At 34.7% G+C, this 15,219-nt stretch overlaps 1 long non-coding RNA gene and 2 pseudogenes across 3 annotated transcripts; 1 reads left to right on the forward strand and 2 right to left on the reverse strand.

The window, feature by feature from the left end:
* Positions 1-2,610: 2,610 nt before the first annotated feature.
* Positions 2,611-5,375, reverse strand: LOC145788940 (dnaJ protein ERDJ3A-like; annotated as a pseudogene). Its single transcript, XR_014345580.1, has 4 exons — positions 4,841-5,375; positions 4,414-4,754; positions 3,662-4,015; positions 2,611-3,085 (listed from the first exon to the last, which is right to left on the reverse strand). The product of XR_014345580.1 is annotated as a dnaJ protein ERDJ3A-like (transcript).
* Positions 4,890-11,560, reverse strand: LOC114322493 (pyruvate decarboxylase 2-like; annotated as a pseudogene). The gene is made up of 7 exons (XR_014347286.1): positions 10,624-11,560; positions 9,461-10,111; positions 9,258-9,375; positions 8,828-9,015; positions 8,510-8,736; positions 5,639-5,712; positions 4,890-5,026 (listed from the first exon to the last, which is right to left on the reverse strand). The product of XR_014347286.1 is annotated as a pyruvate decarboxylase 2-like (transcript).
* Positions 11,561-12,437: 877 nt separating this feature from the next.
* On the forward strand, positions 12,438-14,628 carry LOC145804813 (uncharacterized). The gene is made up of 3 exons (XR_014347287.1): positions 12,438-13,059; positions 13,849-14,001; positions 14,152-14,628. It is a non-coding gene; the product is annotated as an uncharacterized LOC145804813 (long non-coding RNA).
* Positions 14,629-15,219: the final 591 nt, after the last annotated feature.

A 15,219-nucleotide genomic window follows, 5' to 3' on the forward strand; every position in this document is an offset into this window, starting at 1 on the left:
GATTTTTTTTAGGTGGGTAAAACTAACTGATGTTGGGTGGATGTAATATTTCACATTAAATTATTTATAAAAAAAAGTTAGAATAAATTTTTTTAAGATTTAAAAATTATTAAATTTTATTAAATTTGACATAATTATATTGAATTTTCATTAAATTTTAATTTAAATACAATTTAACTAATTTTTCAATAATATTTTGCCAGTTGTGTGAATAAAAACTATAATATTTAACTATCTTTTTACTCAACCAAACTCCTTTGATTTGTAAATGCTAGACGCCTAAAAAACAATTACATAATACGATTGCTCATCTAATTAGAATATGTTTCGAGAATGTGAATATGTGTAGTTGAAATTAAATTAATGTATTGTAAAATTCATGAATATAATAGATCTAGAACCAATATTGATGATATGCATTTTTTGTTTTGTGTTGAGATTTGAGGTTTGTCTTTTATTGATCCCATTGATGTGCTTAGGTATTTTGTTTTTCTAAAATCATTATTTTTTAAAAAATAAAAAATAAATTTTATATGATTGCTTTTTGGCAAATTATTTACTTAAAAAAATTTGAGCACATTTTATTTTTAGAAAATTATTTTAAATTGTTTTGGGACTCATAAAAATTGCTTTTTACAAGAAAATTAAAATAATACAAAAAAAAAATCACTTTGTTTAGTTTGAAATTTTTAAAAATATTTTTTTGAATTATGAATTCATATTTTTATATTTTTAGTGATTTTTTAAAATATTTTAATCAATTTTTTAACTCTTTAGATCCACTTAATCTAAATATACTTAAAAAGTATAAAATTTATACAATTTTTTTTTAAAAAATTCATTTAATACATCAAAATACAAAAATGTACTAAATTTTATTTGTTTTTATTTTTATTTTTTGTATTTGATAATTTTTTTTAAAAAAATTACAATATTATACTTTTTAAATATATCTAAGTTAGGTGTATCTAAAAAATAAAAAATTATGTAAAATATTTTAAAAATTCAATAAAAACAAAAAATAAAAATATTAATTTAAAAAAAAAGGAATTAAACCAAACAAAGTGAATAGCATATTTGAACATTTTATTATTTTATTTTTAAACAAAAAAATATAATATAATAAAACTTCAAAAAGGATACCAAGTTCCAACCGGAGGATAGGTTGGATTTGTTGTAAACCATGTGAGTGACAAAAGACACTTAAGACTTTCATTGTTTGACCTAAGATTAGACAAAAAGACAACTGAGGCTAATGCTATAATTGCTCTATCTCATATCTTTTATGCACATAATATATGAAATTACAATATTGTACTTTTCTTTCATGAGAATCATTGATCCTCCTAACATTATTAATAAATATTTTAAGGGTAGTATAGACAATGTGCCATTATATTATTTAAATTTTATATAAACCAAATAATAAAAAAAATAAAAATAAAATAATAATAATAATAATAAGAGCATCTTTTACTAGTAGCAATTTGGTGAAGGAGTGCTTCGACCACAAGTGAGAATCAAATATAATACAAAATAGTGGTGGGAGCTTATAAGTTGACAAATAAAACGATGTTATTTTGTTTTGATTTTTTGTGTTTGCTAACTAACTCATTTTATTAATTTTTCTTTTTAAACTTTTTGATGACAAGGTTTATTATTATTATTGTTTATAGGAAATAAGTTAAAGTGTTTGATAAAATAGCCTTTTTGACTTATTTAATTAAAAAAATAATAATTTGATTTAGAGCATTTTCAATATTAGAGATGTTTAAAGTATTTTAGATATTTTGTTTAATCTCATCATAAAATAGAGTTTGAACAGAATAGATAATATGGTAAGTATTTTATTTCATCCTTCATTAATTAACGACATTTTGAGAGTATCACAGACTAAGCAAATTTTGAAAGTAGAAAATATTATTGAAATACAAGTAAATCAATTTTAAAAGTAAAATATATTGTTGAAATACGAAAAAAGTAAAGTGTTTAAGCAAAACACAAAACTTATGAAGTTGCTCTTACAAGCGCTCCCTCCCCAAAGGAGCTCATAGTTCAAACCTTTTATGTTAGAATAATGTTGTATAAACTAACAAAATTTTTTTAAAAAAATTCCCTGATATATGACAGGTATTATTCTTATGCAACACACATTTACTAGTAAATTTTTTTATAAAATTTGTTAATTTATATAAGCATTTTCATTTGTGCTGTCTACCAGTAAATCACACCACACAAAAATGCTTATATAAAAAATGCTTATATAAAAAACTTGTTGCTTCATAATTGTTAAAGAAACATATACATTTTTTAGTGACAGAATAGACTTGTACATTTTTATCTCAGTAATTTTTTACTAGGGAAAATAATATGGACAATAAGATACAAGTAAAAAAAGGAAAAGCAATGACGAAATTAAACAGACTACATAAATGCCGATAATTACTGTTAAATTACACTAACAAGTTCTTAATCCATTTGAATTACAGAGTCAATTAACTGATTATGAGTTAGGATATATTAGCAAGAACACTGCAACAAAAAGCTCTTCCAACAGGGTCAAGCATCTTTAACCCACCCCCTCTTGTTACAAAAATTTCATCAAAATGCTTTTCTTGAAGATAGAAAGCACTCCCATCCATTCTGTGCAAATTAACTGATGAAACATGTTGGATCGTCTCTCACTGGACACCAATAAGCGATAACCAAATTAAACAATCATCGACTCGTTTTCATTATTTACAGCAAATTCAGAACCTGAACAGTCTGATTTCAATACAATTAGGCTCTCTTTCTCACTTCAGTGTGGGTTTTTGCCTTGTCTTGGAAAACTTGACATCCCCATTAAGGACTGAAAATCAATAAACCGCTCCACTTCCTCTGTTGAGATCTCACCAACAAAGGCTGCAAACTTCCCCTTTCAAGGTTTGTAGGCCACCACGAGCTTGTCTAGTGATTTGAATCCAGATTTGTTTAATGAATTCAAAAATGATTGATGCTTGGAAGCATCTAAAAGAGCAAAGCCGATGGCATCCCCAGAACTGGAGGCCAAACTCCGTCGTCTTAATAATGATTTCTGTGAGACCTAGAAGCACAAATCATGCAGCAATGAAGAAATCAAATGTAATATACAGTTTTCTTCCAAGTTGATGAAGATATTTTGTTTTTTGAAAGGTGAAAACATATATAATATTGTTGTAATTACTTTGAGAGACTATTTGCATTCATAGCACGATATCATTTCTAAGACTACCTAAAATTATAATCCTTCAAATAACTGCCTTCATAATTTAAATGCTGACTGACAGATTTTTAGAGATCAAATTGGCTCCTTTTTCCAGACCAAGGTTAATGGGAACTAATTGATTTAGTATTTTTATTACTGGATAATATCACGACAATTACACTTTCATATGATTGGGAAACTAGTGCTGATGCATTTTTCTCTACAAATTTTCAACTTCGATGAGTTGTATTGCTCTCGCAACTACCCTACGTTTTTTCATTAGATATTTTCTTGCATTTGTAATAAACATACAATACAGAGTTGCAATATCCAATTTCAAGGAATATTTGCTAAATGCAAAGATTCAGCACAGCGTACTTTTAGACGTTCTATCAAAACAAAATAAGTTATCTAAATTTGTGAAATGTTGCTAACCGACGATAGAATGGTTTCCAGTTTGCCCCTAGCTTTGGATGACCTGAAAGCACCAATAATGCAACCAGGAGTGGTGTCTCCACAAGCAGCATCAAAATTAAATGGTAAAAGTAGAGGTATCTGTTTATCCCCTGCTTCACAGTGTGGTTTTTTAGCCTGACTTGAAGCTGCTTTCTTATTTCTTTTCTCAAAACCATCGAGTAAAGCACGAAGATCTTCAACTGCAGATTTTATATCTTTCACAGAAATTCGTGTTTTCAAGGTATGCTTCTCCCCATTAGAAAGCCAACCAACAACAGCTGGAAGTGCATCAACTCCCAACTTTCTCGCTGCTGGATCTGAAACATCATGAACCTAGATAGACGTGGAAATGGAAGTCAATAAACCATTTGACACAAACAATAAAAGAAGGAACGATCGAATTCACTACAGATACGAAAATGAACTTAGCAAGACAAATCAATTATTCCAATGAAGTTCGATTAATCCTCATTATAGAGCTTAATGATAAAATAATTTGGGGAAATTGCAAATCAGTTGTAAGACCAAATACAAACTGCACAGTCATGGAAAAGTTTATCACTTCAATTATTAAAATCGGTAAACTTTACCACTGATTTGAAATTTTTTTGGAAACATGCACTGAAATGCAATTTCGCCAAATAATTTCATGGGCATGCCAGACCACCAGAAGCATTTGATTAACATGTGTATGAAAAAATAAAATTGGCCAATGAGCAGATATAGCTTACCTCTGCATCATAGAAAACAAAACGTTTGCGATACAAGCCACTAAGAACACGCCAAATAACAGGGGTATCTTTCTTTGTCGAGAGAAGCAACACTTTAGGTAATGTCTCTCCAGTCCCAGAAGAGAACTCAAAATGATTCAAGTCCAACACGTTTTGAAAACCTTGGGAGATGTTCTTGGCAAAATGTTTTCAAACTTTTCACTGCCAGATCACCATTATACTCTACCAAGGAACCACTGTCACTTACTCTATGAATAAACAAACACCCTGGGTGTTCTGTGAGGATATACACCCAGATCCTTACAAAAGGACGACTCGGTTTCACAATTTATGCTTCCAACCTAAAAGAGAAAAGGCATAACAATGAATGAATATACGATATTCAGTAGATACCTAATGAAAAGAACATATGCAGGATGCAACATACCTTTAATGCTCCTTCCATTGAGTTAGCTACCTCTGTATAACAGATTCATAAGACTGAGCCCCCTTCAATGTGGAAGTACAAGATAACAGAAGCCAAGTCATTCCTTTATCAGTTATTTCTTTCTTACAAGTCTGGACATTTACAGCACGGATGCTCTTAGGGGCACTCCTAGACTTGGATTCAGACCTGGTCAAACCACTGAAACTTTCAGAATGACCCCCACACCCCCAAAGAAGTTGGAAAAAATATCTTCTAAACCAAAACCAAATGACCTATGGCCACCAGGGCCACCAAAAGAAAATGAGAATGATTTTGAACTTCCATGTCCCCCACCCATATTTTGCCATTCATTTGGCCTGAAGTTAAACCCATTTTGTCCTGGTCCACTTGTGAAGTATGTATATCCTCCCTGGTCGCCAGCATTGCCAGTATCAAACCCAGGATTACCTTTCTCATCCCTGTATAGATCATAATTTTTTCTCTTTTCTTCATCAGATAAAATATCATATGTTGAAAAAGGCAAACAAAGGGATACAATTCATCACTTAAAGCAAGAAATAAAAGAGCAAACAGAAAATATCCTCAGGAAGAGAAGTATGCACTGAGGTCCTAATCATCCATTCTCAAATTTTCAAAAATCAAGTCAATTAAACATTTTAACTACTCTTAAAACAAAACCTAGGGGAGAAAGGTGACAATACAAAACCGAAAGTCTTTTCCACATCCAACAATTTTAAATGCAGCCATGATAGTATTAATATACATAGCGTTCAAGAAAATACAAATAATGCACCATACCATTATTAATCTCAGCAAACTTCTCCTGAGCACCCTTATTTTTGTTCTTGTCGGGATGATATTGGAGAGAGAGCCTACAAAAGAAAATGGCACAAAGCATGAATTTATGAGATATTGTAAATGCAAAGAAACCGAGAGCTATTCAAAACAGCATCTGGGGAGCAAAGTTCCCAGTATTAAAAAGTGGAAAAAGAAAGAGAAAAGAAAAAAAAAAAAAAATGGCAAGCAAATCATCTCACATCAGAAATAGGATTAAAATGATAGGATTGTGCAATCTTGCTGACTGATAATAGGATTGGGCCTGAACTTTTTTCTTATCTAAATTTCAAACCAATGCTAATACTGAAAATTAAAATACTTCCTCACAATGCTTCCTACTATTAGTGTAAAATCAATTCTAAATCATTTATCCATTTGCAATATATGTCCAGATAGTAACATACATTTATGGGTTTAAATATGATCTATTTGACCAATGTCGAGTTTGTTACAACTTGGGTAGAGCATATTTTCAAAGCTGAACCCAGCCATCACACTGACCATTGTGCTCAAAGCTAGGCCTTCTTCGAGATTAAGACTAAGGATAGACCTTAGTTGCACGAAGCAGGAGCGGGAGCGAGGAAGCGTGAGCTGATAGAAATTTCTTAGGTTGGGAACGCCTCAGGGAGCGGTAATATATATATATATTTTAATACATATTAATTATTTTATTTATTTATTATATTTTTTAAATAATATGTTATTGTTAATTTATTTTTATATTTTTAATTGATATATATATATTATAAATAAAAAATTATAATAAATAAGGAATAATAAATTATGTTAAAATAAATAAAAATAAAGATTAGATATTTTGTTTTATAACTTTTTTATTGTATATGATTTAATTAGATTTCTTTCAAATAATTAGATTATTTATTTATTTATTATATTTTAAAAAGTTAAGAAATAATAATTTACAAAAATTATTATTATATATGATATTTTAAAAAATAATAATTAGATATTTTATTATATATGATAAAAATTATAATTTATAAATTTTATTATATATATTAAATATGATAAATTATATTTATTATATATATTATATATGATGAATTAAAACATAGAGACGAAGAGAGAGAGAGAACAACGAATAGATTGAGAGACAAAGGGAGAGAGAAGCGCAGAGACGAAGAGAGAGAGAAGCACCGAGACGAAGAGGATCGAGAGAGTGACGAAGATGATCAAAGCCCTCAGAGACAAAGACGATCGTGATCGATAGTGAGAGAAGAGAGTGACAAAGACAATCAAAGCCTTAATCCGAGCCCTAAACCAATCCAACTACAAAGATGCTACCATTGGTTCACTGTAAGTTTCTCTCAACAACCCTTCTTCCTCCTCTCATGTCGACATCAAAGGCTAGGGTCTCTCTCTCTCTCTCTCTCTCTCTCCTTTACGATCCCATCTTGGACTGAATCGCGTTTCTCTTTGCACAAAAACGCGATTCTTACACATTTCTTTCGAAGAAACGCGGAATCGCGATTCTTACTCAGAATCGCCACCTAGTTGTACGATTCTTGCAACTAAGGGATAGACCAGCATGAGGTTGAACAATAAAATGTCAAGTTGACCACAACACAGCCATCCAAGCCAACATTTTCACTTATATGTTTTAAAAAAATCAGTTCCAAAACATAAGACAATAAATTGATGATTTTGCTTAAAAAGAATGTCAATCAATGTGAAGAAGAAAATGAGAAACAATGTTACAAAACCATAATATGACCTTAATTTGCATAATATTTTTTAGATATATATAACACTAATGATCATACATTTGCATAAAATGAAAAAATATTTTAACTAATTATCATACATTTGCATAATATACAACACTAATTTGTATAATATTTTTTAGATATATAACACAAAGTAATTTTACATAATGTCTCATATATATACCCATTAATTTATAATAAATTTCATGTCTTAAATCTCTCTCAAACTCATTTTTACATTGATATTTCATTGTAAGTTAAAAAATATATGTGTATTAACTATAGCGGGTTCGGTTGGCAGATTATAAAATTTAAAATTTAAACCGCAGTTGGCAGTTAGAGCTGTGCGGATTGATGCAAATCAGTGCGTTTTAGCGGATTAGACGATATTTTGCACAGTCCTACCTGTGCCTTTAGTACGGTATAAATAAAATAAGCGAACAAAAAGGAGAAAATAAAAAATAAAAAAATAAAAATAAAATAAAAAGGAAAGGGGGAGGAAGGTGGGCAGGAGAGAGAATGCATGAGTGAACAAAAAAAAAAGAGAAAAGAAGGTGGATGAGTGGGCAAGAGAGAGAGCGAATGCATGAGTGAACAGAAAAGAGGGAAAAGAAAGTGGGTGAATGAAAATTTAAAAAATATTGACCTTAGAATGAATTTGAAAATTAATCTTAGCCATTAATACAAAATATGTCTCTTAAATATTTTGACACATTTTCAAAATTAATACTGCATCATTATATAGTTTGAGAGACATTATTTATGCGTCATTTCCATTGACGAAGATATCCAAATCCATTTGCTCCATGTTATTTTCATGCCTCTCTTTTTCAAGCCATTTATCTCTCTTTTCAGATCTACCATGCAACTCCCTCTCTCTCTCTCTCTCTCTCTCTCTCTCTCTCTCTCTCAGCATTTATCCATCCAATTATTCCAAACATCTACCAGTCAAACTAGAAAGTTTCAATATGAAATGGAAGATAGAAATGAGGCAAAAAGATCAGTAGATATTAAAAATCAAAGGGAATATACACACAAAAGTCAGCAGAGCTATGCAGAATATGCAAACCGGTGGCTCAAGACAAACCTCCAACTTTTAATATACCTGAGGAAACAAAAAAATGCTGTTCTATCCACTTCATAGCAGCAGTGAGAAGAATTTACTGAGGGTTCGGTGGGCAGCTATTTGCAGCAGAGACTCTGGAGCCCCCATTCAAGCAGCTCTTTGCTCGTGTCATCCTTGTGAACAATCACTTCTATGAAGCACAAACAATCACTCTTAGCACCCATTGCTGTATCAATTGCCTCAATGAGCTTTTCCGCATAGCGCACCTGCAACAGTGAGTGAAAGAAATGGTTTTTGTGATCAGCCATCGTCCCATTTAATGCATCAAAGCGAATGCAGTTAAGCTTCCCGACTCACCTTTGCTGTCCAGCACTTGCCTTCACCGTTGTTGATTGCATCGACCAAACCAGTGTAGTTCCAGTTCTTGATCACATTGTAAGGCCTGTCATGGATCTCAACTTCTATGGTGTATCCGCCATTGTTTATAAGGAAGATGATGTTCTCTGTTCACATCTCAGCATTGTTGACACATTTTGTGCTGTCACCTGCCAAGCATTCACCAAAATAGGTGTAAACAAGGACAAATTCAGAGCAGTGAATCCCATTACTGCAGTGCAATCCCTTAAGTTTCTAATCCTTCATATTATGCATGCTAGGTGACATAAGATGAAGATATACAAACATCAACGTAGGAAGTATATCCAATACAGTATTCATAAGATTAGGAGAATTTACAAAAATCAAACTATATTATATACAATGAAGATTGAAATGTATGCATAATTACCTGGAAGCTACCATCACCAATGGAAGCAATCACTCACTTATTCCGTGCAGCCTGTGCATATCCAAGAGTCGCACCTACAGCCCAGCCAATTGATCCATATTGCATCTGGAACTTATACCTGCAAACCCCAATTTCATAATATTTTTTGTATCATAAAGGGTAATAAAACCAAAAAAAGATGCAACATTCTCTCCACAACTTACTCGCATCCCTCAGGCAACTTTAGTTTCTGGCAATTAAACCAAGAGTCCCCAGTCTCAGCAATCACAGCGCTATCACTTGAAAGCATCTTCTGAATGTGCTGGTACAAAACATTGACCCTTAAGGGCTCGTTAGGCTCACACTCGAGGGGATGTCCCTCGGGAACATAGATCCTACAGTAATTATCATAGGCAGTAGTGTTACGCTTAAGCCGCTTTGCCAGAGCTCTTACGAAATCCTTCATCGTAACACATGCAAACGCAGGCCCATTTGCAATCACCACACGTTCAGGCTGCACAATGATTGCCTTCTCTCTCTTTAAAAGTAGAGAGTAACCAACAGAGCTGTAGTCATTGAAAATGGGTCCTGCGAACGAGTATGCATCTGCAGATTCCATGATTTCTGCACAGAAGGCGGTGCTCACGGCACCCAAGTAAGTCCCAATGAAATGGGGATGGTTCTCTGACACAAGTCCTTTGGCCGATGGCATCACCACGACTGGATAACCACACGCATCTGCTAATTCGACAAATGCATCAGAAGCCTTTGCCACGCGCAGTTTTGGCCCAACCACCAACACTGGCTTCACTGCCTTGTTCAAGAACTCTGCTGCTGCTTCCATTGCAGCCTCCAAAGGCATCAGATTACTCAATCTATACACCATTAAAATCAAAATCAATATAAATTGAACCAAATATATCATTCATACATGAACACACTCACTACAGCAATACATACACACATATCTATTCTATTATATAAATCGCACAACCCATAACTTTGTCTAGATTTTGGACTAGAGGGGATCCTCCTACGAAGATACCCATAAAATTAGTAAATGCTAAAACTCCATGTCCAATAACTGTTAAATTATTTTCAAATTCAATCATCATTTCATTAAACCGCTCAAAACTTTCTCATTTGCATAAGTCAGTTGGTGGGAACACTTTCTTTGTCACGCTTGTTTGATTCTTCAAAAAATGCTCTAAAAAATTGATTCGTTTGGACACTGGCATGTGAAAAAATCAAACTAATTCAAATATTTAATTCTCTCGATAGATTTCTATGCATCGTCTTCATTCATAAGCTAAAGATCTTCACACACACATCACTATTATATATATATATATATATATATGACAAAATCAAATTATCTAAGTTGTACCTGGTAGAGATTGAAAATGGAACTAGCTCGCGGCTAAAAGTAGGACGTGGAATCGCCGGCAAGTTACAGCTAACACTGATATAGACAGGTTTGCTTTCTTTCAATGCGGTTGATATTACATTATCGATAAGTTCATGTGCATCCTCCAAGTTATTCACAACTGCCTAATTGCATCACAATCCACGATTCACTCAAAAACACTCACTTCAACTCACACCATACATACACATCCACACACACATTTATACAAACAGATCTCACTCAATTGGTGTTCGATCAAGCAAAACTTGTTTTGATTTTGAAACTCAAAAACAAAATATTTTTGAAAAACTCTATAAAAAAAATAATTAAAAACAAATCAGTACATTTTCGTTTTTTTTTTTTAAAGAAAATTTACGTAGATTTAAAAAAGAAAAAAAAAATTCAAAAACAGTTTTCAAAAACTAAACTAGCAAGTAACGGTTTGAAAGCAATGAAGCTCTTGATTGAAATCAGGTAGTCTGATTGTGCGATGAAGAATTCTATTAGTTCCATAATCATTCAAATTAGGGCCGCCGGACGATACAAATAACAGGGAGATTCTCACTGTAAGCTCTGGCAACGACATTGATGACGCTGAGGCCTCCGACGGTGAAAGTGACGACGTAGGCGCCGACGCCGCGGGAACGAGGGAAGCCTTCGGCGGCGTAGCTGGCGTTGAGCTCGTTGCAGCAGCCGATGAGGTTGAGGCCGGGCTCGGCGAGGAGGTGGCCGAGGAGAGTGAGGTTGAAGTCGCCGCGAACGGAGAAGACGTCGGAGACGCCGATCTGGACGAGGCGGCGGGCGAGGTGGCGGCCGAGGGTGGAGACTAAGCCAGGTAGAGTTTCGATGACGTCAGTGAAAGGGATGGTCAAGGGTTCGACTGGTCCCGATCGTAGTGTCCATTGATGATGATGATGATGATGATGATGAAAAAGCACACCAAATATATATAGAGAGTTTGTGCTTGAGGAAACTAGGAGGTTTTGTCGTTTGTGGTGTTCTGGTTTGGAGAATACCTTTTGGGAAGAGTCCGGATTCTCGGCCGCCGGTGGCGGCCGTTTCCGGCAGCCCCCAAAACGTTGGGGGTAAATTTTCAAAAAAAAAAAAAAACGCAGAGGAAGAGAGGGAGGAAGGAGAGGAAGAGGGAGGGAGGGAGGGAGGGAGGAGGAGGAGGAGGAGGAAGGGAAGGGCCGGACTGGAGGGGGCCATAACCAGTGGGAGAGGAGGAGGAGGCGGAGGCGACGGCGGTGTAGCTGCTGCGACGAGGTGACGGACTGCGACGCGCCGGCGGCGAGGCGACGAGGCGGAGGCGGAGACGGCTGCGACGGCTGGCGGCGAGGCGACGGGCTGCGACGCGCAGCCTCCTCCCTCCCCTCCCCTCTGGTTATGGCAGCTCGTCGGAAAAAATGGAGAAGAAGGAAAGAACGAAGAAGAAGAAAAGAAAGAAAAAAAAAAAAAAAAAAAAACCCCCAAAACGACGTCGTTTTGGGGGGCTGCCGGGTAGGGCCGCCGGGTAGGGCGGCCGAGGATCCGAATTCTTTTGGGAAAGCGGTGGTGGTGTGTGATCTTATTGCAAATATTATTATTAATAGGACAAATTATACTAACAGTCTCTATAGTTTGTTTGTGGCTTATATTAGTTTGGTTCTTAATTTTTTAATTGTGACACATTTAATTTTAAATTTTAAATCTTGTTTCAAATAAAGATAATTGAAAATATCATTACTTAGTTTTAAGGGTAAAATTATCAATAATTTGTCCTATTAATAATAATATTTGCAATAAGATCACACACCACCCACCGCTTTCCCAAAAGGTCTTCTCCAAACCAGAACACCACAAACGACAAAACCTCCTGGTTTCCTCAAGCACAAACTCTCTATATATATTAGTGTGCTTTTTCATCATCATCATCATCATCATCATCATCAATGGACACTACGATCGGACCAATCGAACCCTTGACCATCTCTTCCACTGACGTCATCGGAACTCTACCTCACAATGGCTTCGTCTCCACCCTCGGCCGCCACCTCGCCCGCCGCCTCGTTCAGATCGGCGTCTCCGACGTCTTCTCCGTTCCCGGCGACTTCAACCTCACTCTCCTCGGCCACCTCCTCACCGAGCCTGGCCTCAACCTCATCGGCTGCTGCAACGAGCTCAACGTCAGCTACGTCGCCGACGGCTTCCCTCGGTCCCGCGGCGTCGGCGCCTGCGTCGTCACTTTCACCGTCGGAGGCCTCAGCGTCATCAACGCCATCGCTGGAGCTTACAGTGAGAATCTCCCTGTTATCTGTATCGTCCGGCGGCCCTAATTCGAATGATTATGGAACTAATAGAATTCTTCATCACACCATCGGACTACCTGATTTCAGTCAAGAGCTTCGCTACTTTCAAACCGTTACTTGCTGCCAGGTTTGTAGAGTTTAGTTTTTGAAAACTATTTTTGAATTTTTTTGTGTTTTGAATTTTTTTTTTTAATTTTAAATCTACGTAAATTTTCTTTTTTAAAAAAAAAAAAAAACGAAAATGTACTGATTTGTTTTTAGTAATTTTTTTTAATTATTTTTTTTATAGAGTTTTTCAAAAATATTTTGTTTTTGAGTTTCAAAATCAAAACAAGTTTTGCTTGATCGAACACCAATTGAGTGTTGATTTAATGGGTCATGAGAGGTGGGACTCATTAAAGCAATATATTATTGACACATAAAGTGATAAACACAACATAGTAACAATACATGGTCATCCTAGCATTATTGATTCAGCAATATGCATCCATATGCAAGACTCACTATATTCAAAAAAATAATAGAATCTATTATACCACATGACAGGCCACATAAGAGGTGAAAAGGTTCGGTGAAATACTGCTAAAATGTAGCATCCCTCTCCTCATGACTTTATTTGTTTAATAATACTATAATGACCACAATTTTTTACTATATTAAGTTTTACCATCTCGTGTGTTACAACTTCATTGCAAACAAACATCTCATCTATTACAGCTGCATTGCAAACATACATGAGTGGTGGAAGTATGTTTCCAATGCAGTTGTGAAACTTGAGATGGAAAATAAAATGTGAAAAGAAATTTGTGATCAGTGTAGAATTATTGATATTTGTTTTTTGTATTCTTTGTGAGGCGATTACCTGATGTTCATGTACTCGCGAAGGCATGCCTAACTTTCTACATCACATCTCCAGATCTGAAAACCGTCAAGTGTTTTTTCCGTGCAAACTAAAGAACTGCTCCATGTTTCCCAAAGAACAGGTCTTCTTACTTCTAATCAGCTTTTGGCATTCCTTATAAAGCAAGAAATGCATCCGCTGCCGCCATCCATCAAAAACTGATAACCAGTACTCTCTCTCTCTCTCTCTTTCTCTCTCTATACATTATTAAGTTCAACATGGTCCATAGTTGTAGCTGATTGTTATACAATATTTCATCTAAGTTTCATCAATAATAAGTTTTGATCACTTTATAAGATGTATGTTTGGATCTGGCAGAGTAAACCAGAGACAAAACCCTAGGATAATTCAATAAGAAGAGATGGGAAGAGGAAAAATTGTCATCACAAGAATTGATAATTCGACGAGCAGGCAAGTTACTTTCTCAAAGCGCAGAAATGGATTGCTTAAGAAGGCCAAGGAACTATCAATTCTTTGTGATGCCGAAGTTGGAGTGATTGTCATCTCCAGTACTGGGAGGCTCTATGAATTTGCAAGCCCTAGGTCTCTCTCTCTCTCTCTCTAAATTATGCATCTTGGAGACTGATATCCCATTATTTATGTTGTTCCTAAATGCTTGTATCTATTTGTTCATTGTTTTTGTTTTGATTGTTTTCTGGTTTAACAGGAAATTCAATACTTCACAGATTTAGGATTTAAATCTACTGTTTGCCTTACAATGGAATAATATCTACTGTAAGTTGTGAATTGTGATGATCTAGTGAAAGTCTAATCGCTTCTGTAAACTTTTTGAAAGATCATAGTCAAACATGCACCTGAATGCCAATAGAAATAGAAAACTATATAGTTTAAGGTTACGCTAAATGAAAATTTTATCAAACAATAAAAGTTGACCATGAAAACATTGCTTAGGGTTTAGCAGATTAGTGATGCATATTTTATGATAAGTTTAAAATTGTATAAAATAGGCTTAGGGTCTGTAGAAATTTGATGAGTTATGCTTCTAGGTGATGAGAATTTCCATTGAATCGTGAAAAGGAATGCAATGGCAATGCAATAGATGCTGTAAACAGTTGAGAGTTTTCTTACTATCATTAGTACCCTTATTTGGATGACTAGCGACCCTCTCGCATCATGTGTGTGCAAAACAAAGTAGAGGGTGAGGTGGCTAAGGGACACTGGAAAACTAGACTATTTTGAGATGTAAGTCTTCTAATATTCTTTTCCCAAATAGTTACTAATGGGTACAGTTTAAACAATTGTGGAACTATCTTTTTGGATAATTTTGGTATAACATTTAACATTACATAGCTTCATTTTTGCGTCAACACCAATAAAGGTATTCACTTAATAATATGGCATATAGATAATATGCTATTTTATGTA

This window comes from Camellia sinensis, chromosome 12 (genome assembly GCF_055761805.1).
Source record: "Camellia sinensis isolate YWXY chromosome 12, ASM5576180v1, whole genome shotgun sequence".
Lineage (NCBI taxonomy): Eukaryota > Viridiplantae > Streptophyta > Magnoliopsida > Ericales > Theaceae > Camellia > Camellia sinensis.